Genomic DNA, 14,635 nt, shown 5'->3' on the forward strand with positions numbered 1-14,635 from the left:
GGGGTTTTGCTGATGCGGGTCATGTAGTTATATATTTATATCTCATCTCTCATCTCTCATCTCTTTCCCTCCTCCCCCTCCCCGCGGGTCCGAAAACTCTCACGCCCCACTACTGGGGTAGTACTTGCTCTGGCACCTTGGTAGCCCTCCCACCCCAGGCGGAGAGTAGTTCCTATCTCCCCACCCCCCCTGACAGGCACACATCTCTTGGCCTGTTTTGTGATTTAGGAAGGATAAGCATTAATGGTGATTATCATGTGAGGCAAAAACCCTAGGTGTCATCTTCGATTCCTCTCTCTCCTTCTCCCCTCACATCACGGATCGTGCCAAAAAGCTTCACTTTCAGTTTCACATTCTCAGAGGCATTACTCCTTCCCTAACCTGCCCCTAGAAACTCAATGTCTCCAGTCCTAACATTTCTCCACTGGCTCCCGGTCGCTGCGAGGATCCAGTTCAAAACCCTCTGCATCATCCACAAGGCTTTCTGGGGCCTGGGACCCGGCTACATTGAACTCTCTCTCCCTAAATACCTCCCTGCTAGAGCCCCGGCAGGCTCCGAAATTTCGTTTTGAGGCGGGTCCTTGCCGGGGCCCACTAATCTCCCCTGGCAGCCCCGGCCACTACACGAAAAGGCATTTTTTTCCACAGCCTGAAGCTCTCGCTCGTGAGCGAGAGCTTCAGAAAAAAATGCCTTTTAGCCATAATGGTGGCGCCGCACCTGCGAGGCATCCCTTTAATCAAGTGATGCACGTGGGCCGGCGCCACCATTATGGAGAAAACGTGAGGCCGCTGGAAGCAGAGGCCTTGCATTCGAAATACTGAAGCTCCCGCGGATTCGCGGGAGTTTCAGTCTTTAGGAAAAAGGCCTCAGCTTCCAGTGGCCTCACCCCTTCAGCCTTAATGGTGACGCTGCCCCTCCCCAGCTGGCGAGGGGCAGCGCCACCATTGAGACTGAATAGGCGAGGCGCTGTCCCCTGCCAGGCAAGCCTATAGAAAATAAATGCAGAGATCATCACCCTCTCCCCCATTGGGGAGAGGGTGCTAATCTCTACAAAAGGCTGCCTGGCAGGGGTGCCAGTAGCCCATTGAGCCCGGGGCACGTCGAGGGGGCGTGGCCTAACGGGCCATCAAGACCCCCGATGTTAGGCCACGCCCCCTCGATGAGCCCCGGCTCGATTTGTAGTGCCACTTAAGGCACTGGGTAAGACCTCTCCCCTCTGTAGGAGCTTCCCTCTTGAATGGTCTCCCAGCCCATCTCAGACTTGAGCCGGATCCCTTTAAGTTCCGGAAGCTTCTCAAGACCTTCCTTTTCTCTTCCTCCTTCCCTTTCTCCCTCCCCTGCTAATTTCTCTGCCCTCTGCCTCTTGACTGGCTGCCTGGTTCCTTCAGTCACCAGGCCCTCCCCTACCAGTCTACCCCAGTACTTGGTCTCCTCTGACCCCTCCCCCCCAAACCTGCCCTTGCCCTTCTGGGCTCCCTCCCCCTGCACTAGCCTGGCTGGGCTTGCACCCCCATTAGCCCTTCCAGCCGTTCCTCGCACTTAGCACATGGACCTTCAACCCCTGCGCTCTCTTCTTCCTAAGCTCTGTCCACCTGGCCTCCCTGGGCACTCGCTTAACCCTCCGGCACTCCCCTCACCCCTCTCCCCGCACTTCTATTACTGCACTTGCATAATCCAAATGTCACAAGACCTAGTAGGACCATTTCTGTTTTGTCACCCCCGTGTACCCCCTTGTCTTGTTGCACCTTGAAACACATTGTGTATGGGCGCATTCTAAAAGCCCAATAAATAAAATAAGTCATATATAAACAAAAAACATTACTACCCATCTTCCTCCCTTGCCACAGTCCTTACAAAGTGGAAACATACCCATTAGAGCAACAGACCTGATTCAAGAACCAGTCATATACCAACAATTGCTGAAAAATTAAGTTAATGAGAGTTCTGCTCAGTGGTGGAAATTGACTTTTTTTTACTGGGGTATCCCACCTATGGGTGGATGGGAGGCAGGATGCGAGGGGTCAGCAGAGGAGAGGATTGGGGAGTGTAAGGGGGTAACTTAGGCACACCCATAAACATTTGCCTCTCAGAAGATGAATCATGAACTGTAAAAATATCTTATGTTGAACCCTAACAGGCTTGGAACTAACAATGCAAGAGGGGACCAGGGAGAGGGGTATCTAGAATTTACAGACTGCTCGATGGAGCACAAACAACGGACAACCTAAGATACAAAGAGAATTGGGGAAAAGATGTAGGAGAGCCGATAACAGAAAGAGAGTGGGACCAGATATGGACAAGAGCTCATAGATCCTCCAAATGTACAGCAATTAAAGAAGCTGCATATAAATTATGCTACAGATGGTACATGTCCCCCCACAGATTACACAAAATAAACTCAGAATATCCCCCAAACTGCTGGAGACAATGTGGAGGGAGAGGGGACATGTGGTGGGCATGCCCCAAGGCGATTACCTATTGGAAGGAGATACGGGGACACATCAAAGACATTACTGGCAGAGAATTACTACTATCACCTAAAGTGATCCTGCTGGGAGCAGAGGCAGAGGGTATATACGCGGCATCAGGGCATATATCCACTCTAATAACACACTTATTATCAGCAGCACGAATGACATTGGCACAAAGGTGGAAAACGCTAGAGGGACCAACAACGCCATGGTGGTGGGTGAAAATATGGGGAGTAATGGCAATGGAGAAGGTAACAGCCATAAGAACAGAGACTTACCAGAGATACCTGTCCATATGGTCCCCTTTTAGAGACTTTGTCGGAGACAGGGAAGCTCATTTCTATAAACCACAGACTCTCAGAAATATATCGATCACCTAACAACCCAGAACGGAGAAAGAGAGAGAGAGAAAATCAGCACGACGGAAAAAGGGAACAAGGCGAAAAGTAAAAGGGAGGGGGGAGCTAACTATCTGCTACACTCAAGAACATATCTATGAAAGAAATGAACACTGCAGAGAATCTGGTCTACTTGGTCCCCCTTACGAACTTTGTCGAAGAAAGAGAAGCCTATTTCTTCAAACCTCAGATTCTTAAAAACGTTTATACCTCCTGACAGTCAGGAACACAAAAGAAGTGGGAGTCTCATATGGGGATGTCTCAGCGGAAAAGTCAAAAGACTCTGGAACCCAGGGATAAAGGATCTGGGTGGGTGGTGAGGAAGAAAGGTAAGAAAGAATCGATAAAACTGGAAATCTCTGTTGTATAGCAGCAGACTACGAAGTTATGACGCGGACTCATATTGTCAAAAAGTTATACTCTTGTACATTTGTTAAAAGTAAAATCTCTTCACCTCTGCAAGGAAATAAAACCGTTTACATTTTTTTTTAAAAAGGGCAGTGGGGAGGTTGGAGGAATAATAATTTATAGTAAAAATTGGAGGCAATTTACACAACAACGGGTGACATTAACCCTGAATGAAAATCTGGTTTTATGCACTGCGATAACAAAGTATAATGATTATATGCTGTAATTGATTATGCCTCTATTGAAAAAATAAAAATGGTTAAAAATAATATCTTATGTTGTCAGCAAAGTACAAAATGTGAACACCTTTTAAACCCAAACACCTTTTAAGCCCAAGTTTCTGCAGTGGTCCAACCCGTCAGCACTCTTCATGCTTTCTTCACTCTTTCTCTTCTCGGTGGATTTGTGTTTTGCTTGTGTATTGGAAATTGTGTTACACTAGTAAACAGTGATCTGTTCAGGTTGGGTTTTCTGAGGTACTGATGGTCTGAGGGGCTCACAGGAAAGTGGGTCAGGGAGTTCTTTCACGGAACAGGAGTCCTTGTCCCCAAAAAGGGGAGTCTCTCCCTGTGAGGTGAATCGTCACATGCCCTTTCCCTTGTGAACCTGCCTTCCCCTTCCTCACTGATGGGAAACCTGCTAAGGAAATCTACATTTCCTTGCTCCTTTCCTTTCGGATGTTCTACGGCGAAGCAGTTGGGTTGAAGATCGAGGAACCATCGTATTATTGTAGGGTTGGTATCTTTCTTAAAGCTTATCAAAGTCAGGGGGAGGATAGTCGGTTACCAATCGAAACGTTCTTCCGTTCTAGTAATATTTTAAATATGTTATAGCCCACTTGATACCAAGGGCCTCTAATTCAAAAGGGCTATCATTCTGCTCTCTTGGAAAGAGTTTCCTATTAACGTATAGAAAAGATTGTTCCACTCCCTCATATTCCCCCGAGAGTACAGCACCAAGACCCACCTTAGAAGCATCTTTTTGTAGGATGAATTCCCTGTTGAAAATCGGGACCTTAAGGATGGGTTCACTACATAGAATGTGTTTTAAGATATCAAAGCTATCTTGGTCTGCCTTCCGCCACTTCAGTTTTTGGGGCTATGCATTTTTAAGTTTATCCGTTAGACAATAAGTGGTTTTTGAATAATTAGGGATAAATTGGCGGTAATACACCGTAAGAACTAAGAAGAGCCGGAGTTCCCTTTTCATTTTTGGTGGGGTCGTAAGTTGGACGCTTTGACCTTCTATGCCTGGGATTGGACTAAACTGTTACCTATGAAAAATCATAGGTGCTTGAATGCTGACTCCACCAGAACGCATTTTTTAGGGTTTGCAGTTAGCCCAACTGGTCTCACTGCCATCATGATCTTATACAAATGGAATAGGTTAGGGCTGGGCGATATATCAAGTTTCAGAGATATAGCAATATATTTTTCAAAAGCGATATAGGATTAGACAATATCGCTAACATTGAGATATATGTGTTATGGTGTGGTCTGGAAAAGCCACTGATGATCCAAAAGGGCCAGAGACCCACACAGGAGACTAGGTAGGAATAGGACACTGTGAGAAACAATATATTATTCAATGCCACCACACAAATTGCACCAGTTGTAAACGTTTTATTCATAAGATTTGTCAGTTACTGTGACACATGTTTCGGCCTTTTTCAAAACCGGACATGTACCAATTAGTAAGCAAGATAGAATATCTTCAGGTTTGCATAGTGTATTTGTGTGCTGTAATATATAATTGGGTAAAATCCCTGTGCCTAAATACATGGAGATCAGTTCTCCTCACGACCGCGTATTGAAACATTGTTGTTTTAATACGCGGCCGCGAGGCAGAAACACCACAGGCCAAAACACGTGCTACAGTAACAGACAAATCTTATGAATAAAACGTTTACAACTGGTGCAATTTGTGTGGTGGCATTAAATGATATATTGCTAATAAGAGAGCAGTGTGAGCACTCTATGTCTGCCTACAATGCGACAGAGTAACCTATTACGAATATCATCACTCTAAATTTAATCACGGATCCTGCAGGAACCCCCCATGGAAACCCACAAACTGAGAAACAAGAAGGCGTCGCACCCGCTAGTCCCCGGGGATCTGTCATCCAGGTGGCCAGGACACGGCCATCGCTTTTGGAACCAGTTCCTGGCGGTGGTTCAGTGTGGGAGGATCACCTGGATTGGGGGTCTTCAGGTAGTGGGACACCGGATGGTGAAACGTGGTATCCCCTTCCCTTTAACACCTTTTCCCCATCCTACCAGTTAGGATACCTAGGAACTCAACCCCTCCCCCCCCTTTCCCCACAAACAGTTTCTCACAGGCAGCTCACTGTGAGAGAAAACAGACGAACACCCGAGCCATATACCTGACATGTCCCAAAACATGTCCCAACACAATGGTCAGGCAGAGTCAGGCAACTACTGATAATTATACACACCTGACTTCCATCACACTTCCCCACACGGATAAAAGGCGGAGCACGAAAGCACACTCTGAGGAAGGCAAAACACACGAGGAAGCAGCAGTTCCAAGATGGCAGTTTAATACGAGGAGAAAGACGACAAGACCAGAGTGGTCTGTAAGGAGTGAAGGTCCCTTGACCTTTTTGGAGAAAAACACTACTTTTGTAAGCATTCGAGAATAAGAAACACAAGACCTGGAATTAAAGCTGAAGAGGCGTGCATTGTGTGTCGGGGGTACCCAGGACTCTCCCATGTCGATAACCAAGGCGGGGAGGAGCGTTGGCCGCCGTGATACTTGGCACCTACAACAAAGCAGTGCCAGTGAAGTCAGCACAGCCGGTGAGTCTGGGAGACTGATAGTCGACCTGTCTGTTTAGAACCAAGGTTGCAAGCGGCCACAATGTATGAAGAAATCTGAAGAGAATAGTGTGTGAAGCGTATGTGATGAAAGACGCAAATGTAATTGAACATCCAAGGAGTGCCTGAACTTTTGAAGCCAAGGTAGATACCAAATAGAGAGTAGCCTGGCACCACGTGGGTGCTCATTCAAAGGTCTCCGTTAGGTATCCAACTGAGAAGTGGAAAATGTAAACTGTGAATTGTGGAATCGAAGTGGTCCTGCAACGGGTCAAGCTAAACCCTGTGCACATTCGAAAATCTTCGATAGCTAATACGAACTGAAATTGGTCCGAGCTCAGCGGGGGAGACTAATTGTGTAAGAAGGATCTGAGCCCTGCTGACGGGGATCCAGGGTGAACCATCAGTCACCGGAGAAAGAATATTCTCTGGACATTGGAGAAGGAGATCTGAGCCCAGAAAAGGGAGATCCAAAGTAACGATTGTGGTATAAAAAAGGATCTGAGTCCGGCTGAGAGGGATCCAGGGGGAATCACCTGAATTGAATACTTATAAGAGGAAAATAACTTTGCGTTTTGTTTTTGATACATCAGGCCATCTGAATCAAGAGACTTTGGTAATAATTAGAGATTTAGAACTACCTTATCCTGTGCTGAAAATGTGGTGAAAGGAGGCCATCGGACAGAATATCCTGGCATATCATTTTGTGAACACTTCTTTATTTTTCAGGAACACTACCCCACACCATTTATATTTAGTGGTAAGAATTGTTAATAGTTGTTTCACACCCTACAATGTCTGTACAATAGCACAAATAAGAGAACAAGTGGTGAGTCAGTTTACGGGAGTGTCAAAAAATGGAACATATACCAGGGACAAAACAAACATGGCAAAAACATACATAAGAAAACAGGTGACTTACAAAGGTAAAATACACCTAAGGGGGCAAATGCTTCAAACTAAAGAGTGCAATACAAATATACAAAATTACTTAATTAAGCATCACTGGAGGGAGGGGTTGGGTCCGGTAGGAAGAATGGGGAGAGGACAGGGGAGGCTCCCTCTTTAGCAAGTAAGTGAAGAGGTCCACAGTTGGGCCGGCTTTGATTGTGATGGGCGGCAGGTTTCAGTGGAGCGGAGTGAGTAGGTAGAATAAGCGGAAGGGAGACTAGACAGGTTTTTGCGCAGCTGTTTTTTTCCCCTACAATCCCCCATATCTAGCTACTGTCCTCTCCCTAATCCTCTGACCGGTTTCCCTATCCCCCATACCTATCCACAACCTCTTCCTAACATTCGTTCACCTATTGGTTGCCTCGAGGTGGCCTGTTTATCAAAGTACGCATCTCGTGCCAAACAAGGTAGGAGGGTCGTGTACATGCGGCTTATGTGGTTACATTGAGTGGTGCTCTCACTTACGATATTGGGCTCATCCACAACTGACATTTTCCCTTGTGCCGTTCTAGGTTCAAGGGCCATACCGCAACCTAAGAGGCTGGCATCCACTGAAAGGACTGTTGCTGGTGTGACTGTCAGCTCTGGAGATTGGACACCAGAAAACACCATTCCAGGCCCTACTAAATTTAATCTGCCATGGGAATTTCTAGCCTGAAATCCTCCAAAGCTGAAGACCAATGTGTTTTGATATGTCAAAGGAGGAAAAGCATATCTAGCCTGGACCAGTGGATAGTTACTGTGCAAGCAGCTATATCTCCTTAGGTTTTTAGCCAGATCGTGGCTGAGGTGATGATCTTGTTCATACGTTCAGCCAAATGGGATTAAAGAAATTGGGCACTGGTAAGAGGAGAGACCCTCATCACATCAGTGCCGAAGTAGACGCAAATACGTTGCAATTCCTGTGCCGGGGTTAGGTTACATTTCTGGATGTTTATTTTGAAATCATGTTACTGAAGAAATTGGCCCCCTTATTTGTATGGTCTATGGATTCTTCTTGGGATGAGTCCTGGAGCAATCAGTCATCGAGGAAGAGCGGGGCTTGGATGGAAGGGCAAAGAATTGTTAGATGAAGGATTCCACCTTGAATCTCAACAACATCTGGTGAGTCTCACGAATCGGAATGTGTAAACACGTGTCCTTCTTGCCCACCGCATTGCTGCTCTCTGCCCCACTTTCAGTGCTATGCGATGACACTCGGCTCATTTTCAGGCTCCCTTCCGCCACCTCTTGTCCTTCTCTCATTTCTGACTGTCCGCTATCCAGGAGTGGTGTGCCACCAATGATCTCTGCCTTAATGCCAGTAAGACTGAGATTCTCCTAATCGGCACACCTGCTCCCTCCTTTCCTGTTGCTCTCTGGCTGGTCTCTCTTGGCCCTCTTCCTTCTCCCACCTGTGAGGCTAAAGTCCTCAGGGTAATCTTCGACTCCACTCTCTCCTTCTTTCCTCACATCTTTGACGTCTCTAAGAAGTCACACTACCAGCTGCACCTCCTCAGAGGTATTTTTCCTTTCCTCTCCCTTCCCCTAGAAGTTCACTGTCTCCAGAGCTCTGGTTCTCTCTAGGCTGGACTACTGCAACAGCCTCTTTCTAAATCTGCCTGCTTCTACTCTCCACCCTCTGCAACTCACCCAGAAAAGGACTGCAATACTTGTCTTTGGCCTCAAGCCCAGGGATTGTATCTCTCCAGTACTGAAATCGCTGCACTGGCTCCCAGTGGCTGCGAGGATTAAGTTCAAAACCCTCTGCATTGTCCACAAGGCCTTCTGGGGTCTGGGACCTCAATAACTCCAACTCTCTCTTCCTAAATATCTTCCTTCTCGTGCTCTTCGCTCATCCGCCTCCAACTCCCTCAGGGTCAGTCACTTCTCCGAACAACGAGTTGGTGGTAGATCTCTTTCTTCGGCTGGGGCCTCCCTCTGGAACAGCTCCCCTGAAACCTGAGGAGAACCATCTCCGGTTCTGGAAGCACCTCAAGACCTTCCTCTTTGCTTATGCTTTCTATCCTCTCCCCTGCTGAACTCCTGACTGAAACTGCACTGGTCACCTGGCTACCCTCTGTTCTCATGCCCAGGTCCCCTCCCAGCTGCAAACCTGCACTGCCTCGCAGGCAACCTCTTCACTTGGGGGCTGTTTCTGTATCCCTACCGTCCCCACCAGATCTTGACACTTGCTGTCTGCACTTACCCCTGCACTTGCCATTAGTTGGCCGCACTTTTACCTACTGTTTTTATTTATTGTATTTATTTTTTACTGTTGATACTATGTATTGCACTGCCCCCTCCCTCTACCTGCACTTTCCCTTTCCCCTCTCCCCAGCACTTGCACGATCTCAATGTCACCTGGCCTAGTAAGATCGTTGTCTCTGTCTTCCCTCTGTTCCCCCTCCCTTGCCTCATCGTGCTTTGAAACACTTGTGTATAGGCGCGTTATGAATGCCATATCATATCACCTAGGTGTATCAAAGTCAGTCAATCCGCTGGTTGAAGAAAATATATTATGTGATACAGAGTTTCAAGTCAAATGGTGCTGTATCTGTTCTACTGCTTCAGATCCAGCACTGGAAACAACTCACCGGATGGTTTACAAACCTGAAAAATTATAACTCTCTGAATGTCTTTCTTTTCTGTGCCACAAGGGAGATAGCTTGCTTCGTTAACAGGGACTGAATTCCTCTTGACAATGCTTGCCTCTTCAGTTCATTTGGAGGGAGGTGAGTTACTCTCAGAAGCTCAGTGGTGTTTCCAGGAATTGTGTGGCATATCCTTCAGAAATCACCTCTTGCACCCAAAACTCTCGCAAATCCTGCCATGCATTGTTGAAGATGCAGATTTATACCCAAGCCTGGTGTCTGTCCTGCAGCAGAGCTAGATAATCATGCTTTAGGTAGAGGCAGAATGGGGAGAGGGTGTGACGGTCTTCCCCTGGCTGGTGTGCTCCTGCCTCTACCATGAAATTAGGGTTTTCAGCCAGGTAATATCAATGGACAAAATAACTCCATGACAGGATGCTGGGCATGAAAGATCTGCTCTGGTTTCCTGTTTTTAGGAACAAGTCAAGTGCGCTGAGAAAAGGAACTGAAGCCATGGGAACCAGTATCAAGGGTTTTACATAAAGGTTCTGGGACCCAGACGCAAAGAGAGAGAACCAGTCGGAAGGCAAAAGACAAGCCTGCGTAGAAGCGCAGAGGACGGAATGTCTCACTCACAGGTGGAGCCTGGAGGCAGCATCACACAGGCAGCGTGGTGGGCAGAAAATCGGAGAACCACTGGAACGCTGCCACTCCCAGGAAGGCAGCGAGTCTGAAGAGCTCAGAGCTGCCGAAAGGAAGAGAATCGAAGCCGGCCCAGAAGCAGAATCTCAGTAAAGGACGGGAGAAACCAATGCAAGAGATCCGACAGCAAGGAAGGGAAGAAGTCAGAGTCGTGGTTCTGCACAAGCCAGAGAAACCCTCTCACCGATGACCACTGTCTCTGCGGCTTAGATGGAACAGCGCGAGGAGGGCAGTAAGGCCTCAAAATACCCCACAAAGGGGTGAAGGCATTAAGAATTCTAGAAGGGCTGAGAAGCCACATAGCCCACACCGGGCTGAGCACCAAGATACCCAATGAGGGGCTGAAAGGACCAGGAATCCAAGAAGGCGGGAGAAGCCACATAGTCACTGCCATGTTGAGGACCAAGATACCCCACGAGGGGATGAGAGCACTGATGAGTTCGGAAAGGCTGAAGAGGCAAGTAGCCCAAGCCGGGCTAAGTTCCAAGATACCCAATGAGGGGATGAGGGACCCATCAACCCATACAGGGGTGAAAGCCATTGCTCTACATGTAAAGACAGGCCAAGGCAGACTAACAACGATGGTTATCTATCTGACGAGTAGCCCTCATAGACATAACTTGGACAGATTTTGAACTTCAATTGTTGAAACGGATATGAACGTTTGGGTGAGGGACCATTCCAAGCACCACCAGGAAATGAGGAAGACTAAAGACATTTGAACAGCACCAGCAGGCCTGTGACCTGGAAGAGAACCAAGAACTGTTTGGATTTAGGTCAGAAAATCAATCACCACTAGCCAACTGAAAAAAGGAACTAATTCTTTCCTAGGCCAAGTTTATGTTTCCTTTTTGTGTGAGTGGTAGTGCCTGATGTTAGGTTAGATCAGGTTTGGGACAGAGGACAGTTTCTTTTTAGGAAGACATCCTGGCGATCACCAGTTTATTTTCTATGAAGAGTAGAAAAACCATCATCATAGAAGTAGTCACAGGATAGGCATTTATTCCTTTAATAGAACCAAGTCAGTTTAAAACATGTCTTTTGATCCATCTCCTATGTTTGACATACCCCAGGGGTTACATTGATGCCAGATGAAGCTGATGTGTAGCCATGCCGCACCCCCTTTCCATGGACAGCTGTCGCTGTAGATAGAATATCAAAGATGAGAAATCTGTGGGAGGAAGGAATCCATGAGAACCATTCTGCAGGACTGCTTTTCAAAAGTGACGGTCCTGATAGGCCATGGGGTCCAGGCTATAAGGCATTGATAAAGTATGGAGGGATACACAAATAGCCACCTGAAAGATGTCTAAGGCATGAATTCAACATTTCAAGGCTGAGGTGTTTGCAACCAAACCCCCACCCTCAGGTATAGTGGGCCCAAATGCCTGGCAGTATGTCCTTTCCTGATAAGGTATTGCACTTGATAATAATCATTCGTGATAAGGTCTGTTTGGAGAATGCAGCCTGGCTCCAGTAAATGCCACCAATATGTTGGTTATCCTTCGTGTAATCTTTAGATCTGGCTACATAGAAGCGTAAGGTTCTTTTAGGATCAAGTCAGTGAAATCTTTCCTCTTCTTTTGAAGGTTGAGGAAGTGGTTAAGACTTGTGACCTTATCTTTTGACTTAAGTGAAACCTCCTTGGGTAAAAATTAGGGCGCCACCCTTAAGGAACCCAACTTTCTAGAGATAGTCAGGTAAGATGATTTCAGCAACAATACCCAGCCACCCAAAAAGTGGTTTTGAGGGTCAGGAGTCTTCGTGAGCAAGAATGAAGTGGCGTAAAGCTAAAGCACATAAGAATCATGAGGACTAGGTTTAGATACCATGATGAACTACAAATGATTTGGAAGAAACATGTTCTCGAATCCCCTAAAAACCGGGATGAACAGTACAGATGGCAAATACATTGCTGTCAAGTAATTCCTCTCTTTGCCAATTTATAGCCCATACCTGGTTTGGGATCAGAGAATTGGAAGGACTGCAGAGGTTGAGAAAGTGATGCTGTCCAGACCCTTCTCTACACACCAAGTACAGAACTTGAACAGGCAGTTATAGATGGCCTTAGATTCTGGGTGAAGGGTAGAGAGGAGACCCTCAAGGACTTCCTCTGGCAATTCACAGTCATTGTATCTCAGCCACAAAGTGGTCAGGCATGTAGGTTAAGAGTGCTGAGGGTCAGGTGAAGAATGTGTCCTCCTGATTGGGAGAGAAGATCTGATCTATTTGGGAGATGTTGAGAAGGACAGATGGTCATGTTGAGAAGATCGGAGTGTGACATCCTCTGAGGCCAATCCAGGACAATACGGATCACCATGGTTCTGAATCTCAGTAACCTACTAAGAACCTGTGGGATGACAGGAATCATTGTGGGAATGCGTCGGAGAAATACATGCTCCATTTACCCTCTCAGGGAAGTTTCCTGGATTGGAACAGCTCACACTTCCTGTTGACATTGACGTGTACTGGTCCAAATTAGATGTTCCCCAAAGGTCAAAGATTACCCCACAGCTTCCTGTCACAACTCTCATTCATGGGGGGCAGAGCCATGCATGCTCAGGGCATCCACCACCTCATTCTCCTTCACATCCAGATGGACTTCTAACAGAATAACTTTCTCTAAGGCCGAGAACCAAAGCTGCATTGTCTCAAAGCACTGGGGCAGTGAACCCACACACAGTGTTTTCTTGCAGTAATGCATGGCCCTTGGTGTTGTCCATCAGGATCGGGACTCATCTCTTCTGAAAGTAAATAAGGCTTTCAGGGCTAGGCTCCCCTCACTTCAGATTGTCCCGACAGGCCCATCATGATGTATCCTGCAAAACATGTGTCGAAACTCGAAGCAATTCAGACATGTTGCCTGAGGTGGCATTTGGGAGAAGCTTCCACGAGATGTGAAGCCCACTGGTGTTCCGAAGGCCAGCGCAATCTCTGATAAATCGAGCTCGACAGTAACCAGTTCCTCGGTAGCCTGTTCCCAGATTAACAGCAATGGCTCAGGACAAAAAAGTATGGGATTCCCTTCATCATTGTACTCCCCCCCTCATCGCCTCGAAGTAGTCCTCTGCAGAGGACCGAGAGTAGAAATATTTATCACTAGCAGGAGGAAGTCTTGTTGCATTACACCGAAGATGCCAAGGAAGTTGAGCTTTGCAGTGCTCCGAATCAATGTTTTCTTCAGGATGGGTTCCAATCTTCCAGTGTAAGGATGCTGCCCTATGATGAAATCCTGCTGGCTTTTGGTGGGGCAGTAAGTGTCGCTCTTGGGGAAAAATTACCATCATTTTCTGTCTGAACGCCCCACACTCCTCGGACAAAGAAGCAGTAGGGGGATCTTTTTTTCTAGAAGAGTCTGATGAATTTTCCTCATTCTCATCCCATTGGGATAATTGTTTTCTCTTTTTCTTCTGTGCCAGAGATGATGTCAAATGGCGTGAGTAGGTCCTCTCGCAGCGCTTTTTGCGGTTTCTCGTATGTGCCTCCCAGTCCCTCTCTCTCTCTATCTGTTGTTCCTTGGGCATGAGGTGTTCCGTCACACTGCCCCAGTCAAAAGAATTACTTCTGGAGGGGAGCTCCACCAGGAAATGCGAGAGGTGCCCTAGAGCTTTTTCCATGCATTCACAGATGGCTAACCCCTCCCCCCCATTTCCTCCGACCTGATGTGAGCAGGGGTTAAGATTCTATTAAGAGAGACAGAGGCGAGTATTGTGCATTCAACTTCTTTACTCTCGAACAGCAGAAAAGAAAAAATAACCTGCTTTTAAACATTAAACTTTCTTTAAAACATGTAGAACAAAAAATGTCCTATTTGAGATAGGATCCCATTCCAACATGGCAGCCACGCCCCCTCTCCACCAATGGGGGTCCGAGTTCCCCTATAAAGTCCTAAACAGGTTGTCCCTTGTCCTCTTCTGTAGCTGCGAGGCAAAGGCAAGAACCACAAACAAGCGCAGAGACCCATCCAGAAAGCGATGACCAGCCACCATGGACCAGCTTTGCGACACTCAGAGAAACTCCTGCACAAACTACATTCATAGAACGGGGCTGCAAAAAATCAAACATATTATGAGGGAGCGATAATACTCACCTCTGTGTCTCTTAATAGAATCTAAACCCCTGCTCATGTCAGTGTGGGGGGATAGCCATTCTATGTCGAGACCGGAGGCTTCATATTATGCAAGTTCAAAGTTCTTGCAAAACCACATTAGCAAGATGTTGGATCTTTTTTTGATAAACTGTTTTGAAAGTAGACCCCATTGACCAATCACCTCTTTAAGCATATTTTGCAAAC

Source organism: Ambystoma mexicanum, chromosome 10 (assembly GCF_040938575.1).
Source record: "Ambystoma mexicanum isolate Mex_15411 chromosome 10, UKY_AmexF1_1, whole genome shotgun sequence".
NCBI classification, from domain to species: Eukaryota; Metazoa; Chordata; class Amphibia; order Caudata; family Ambystomatidae; genus Ambystoma; species Ambystoma mexicanum.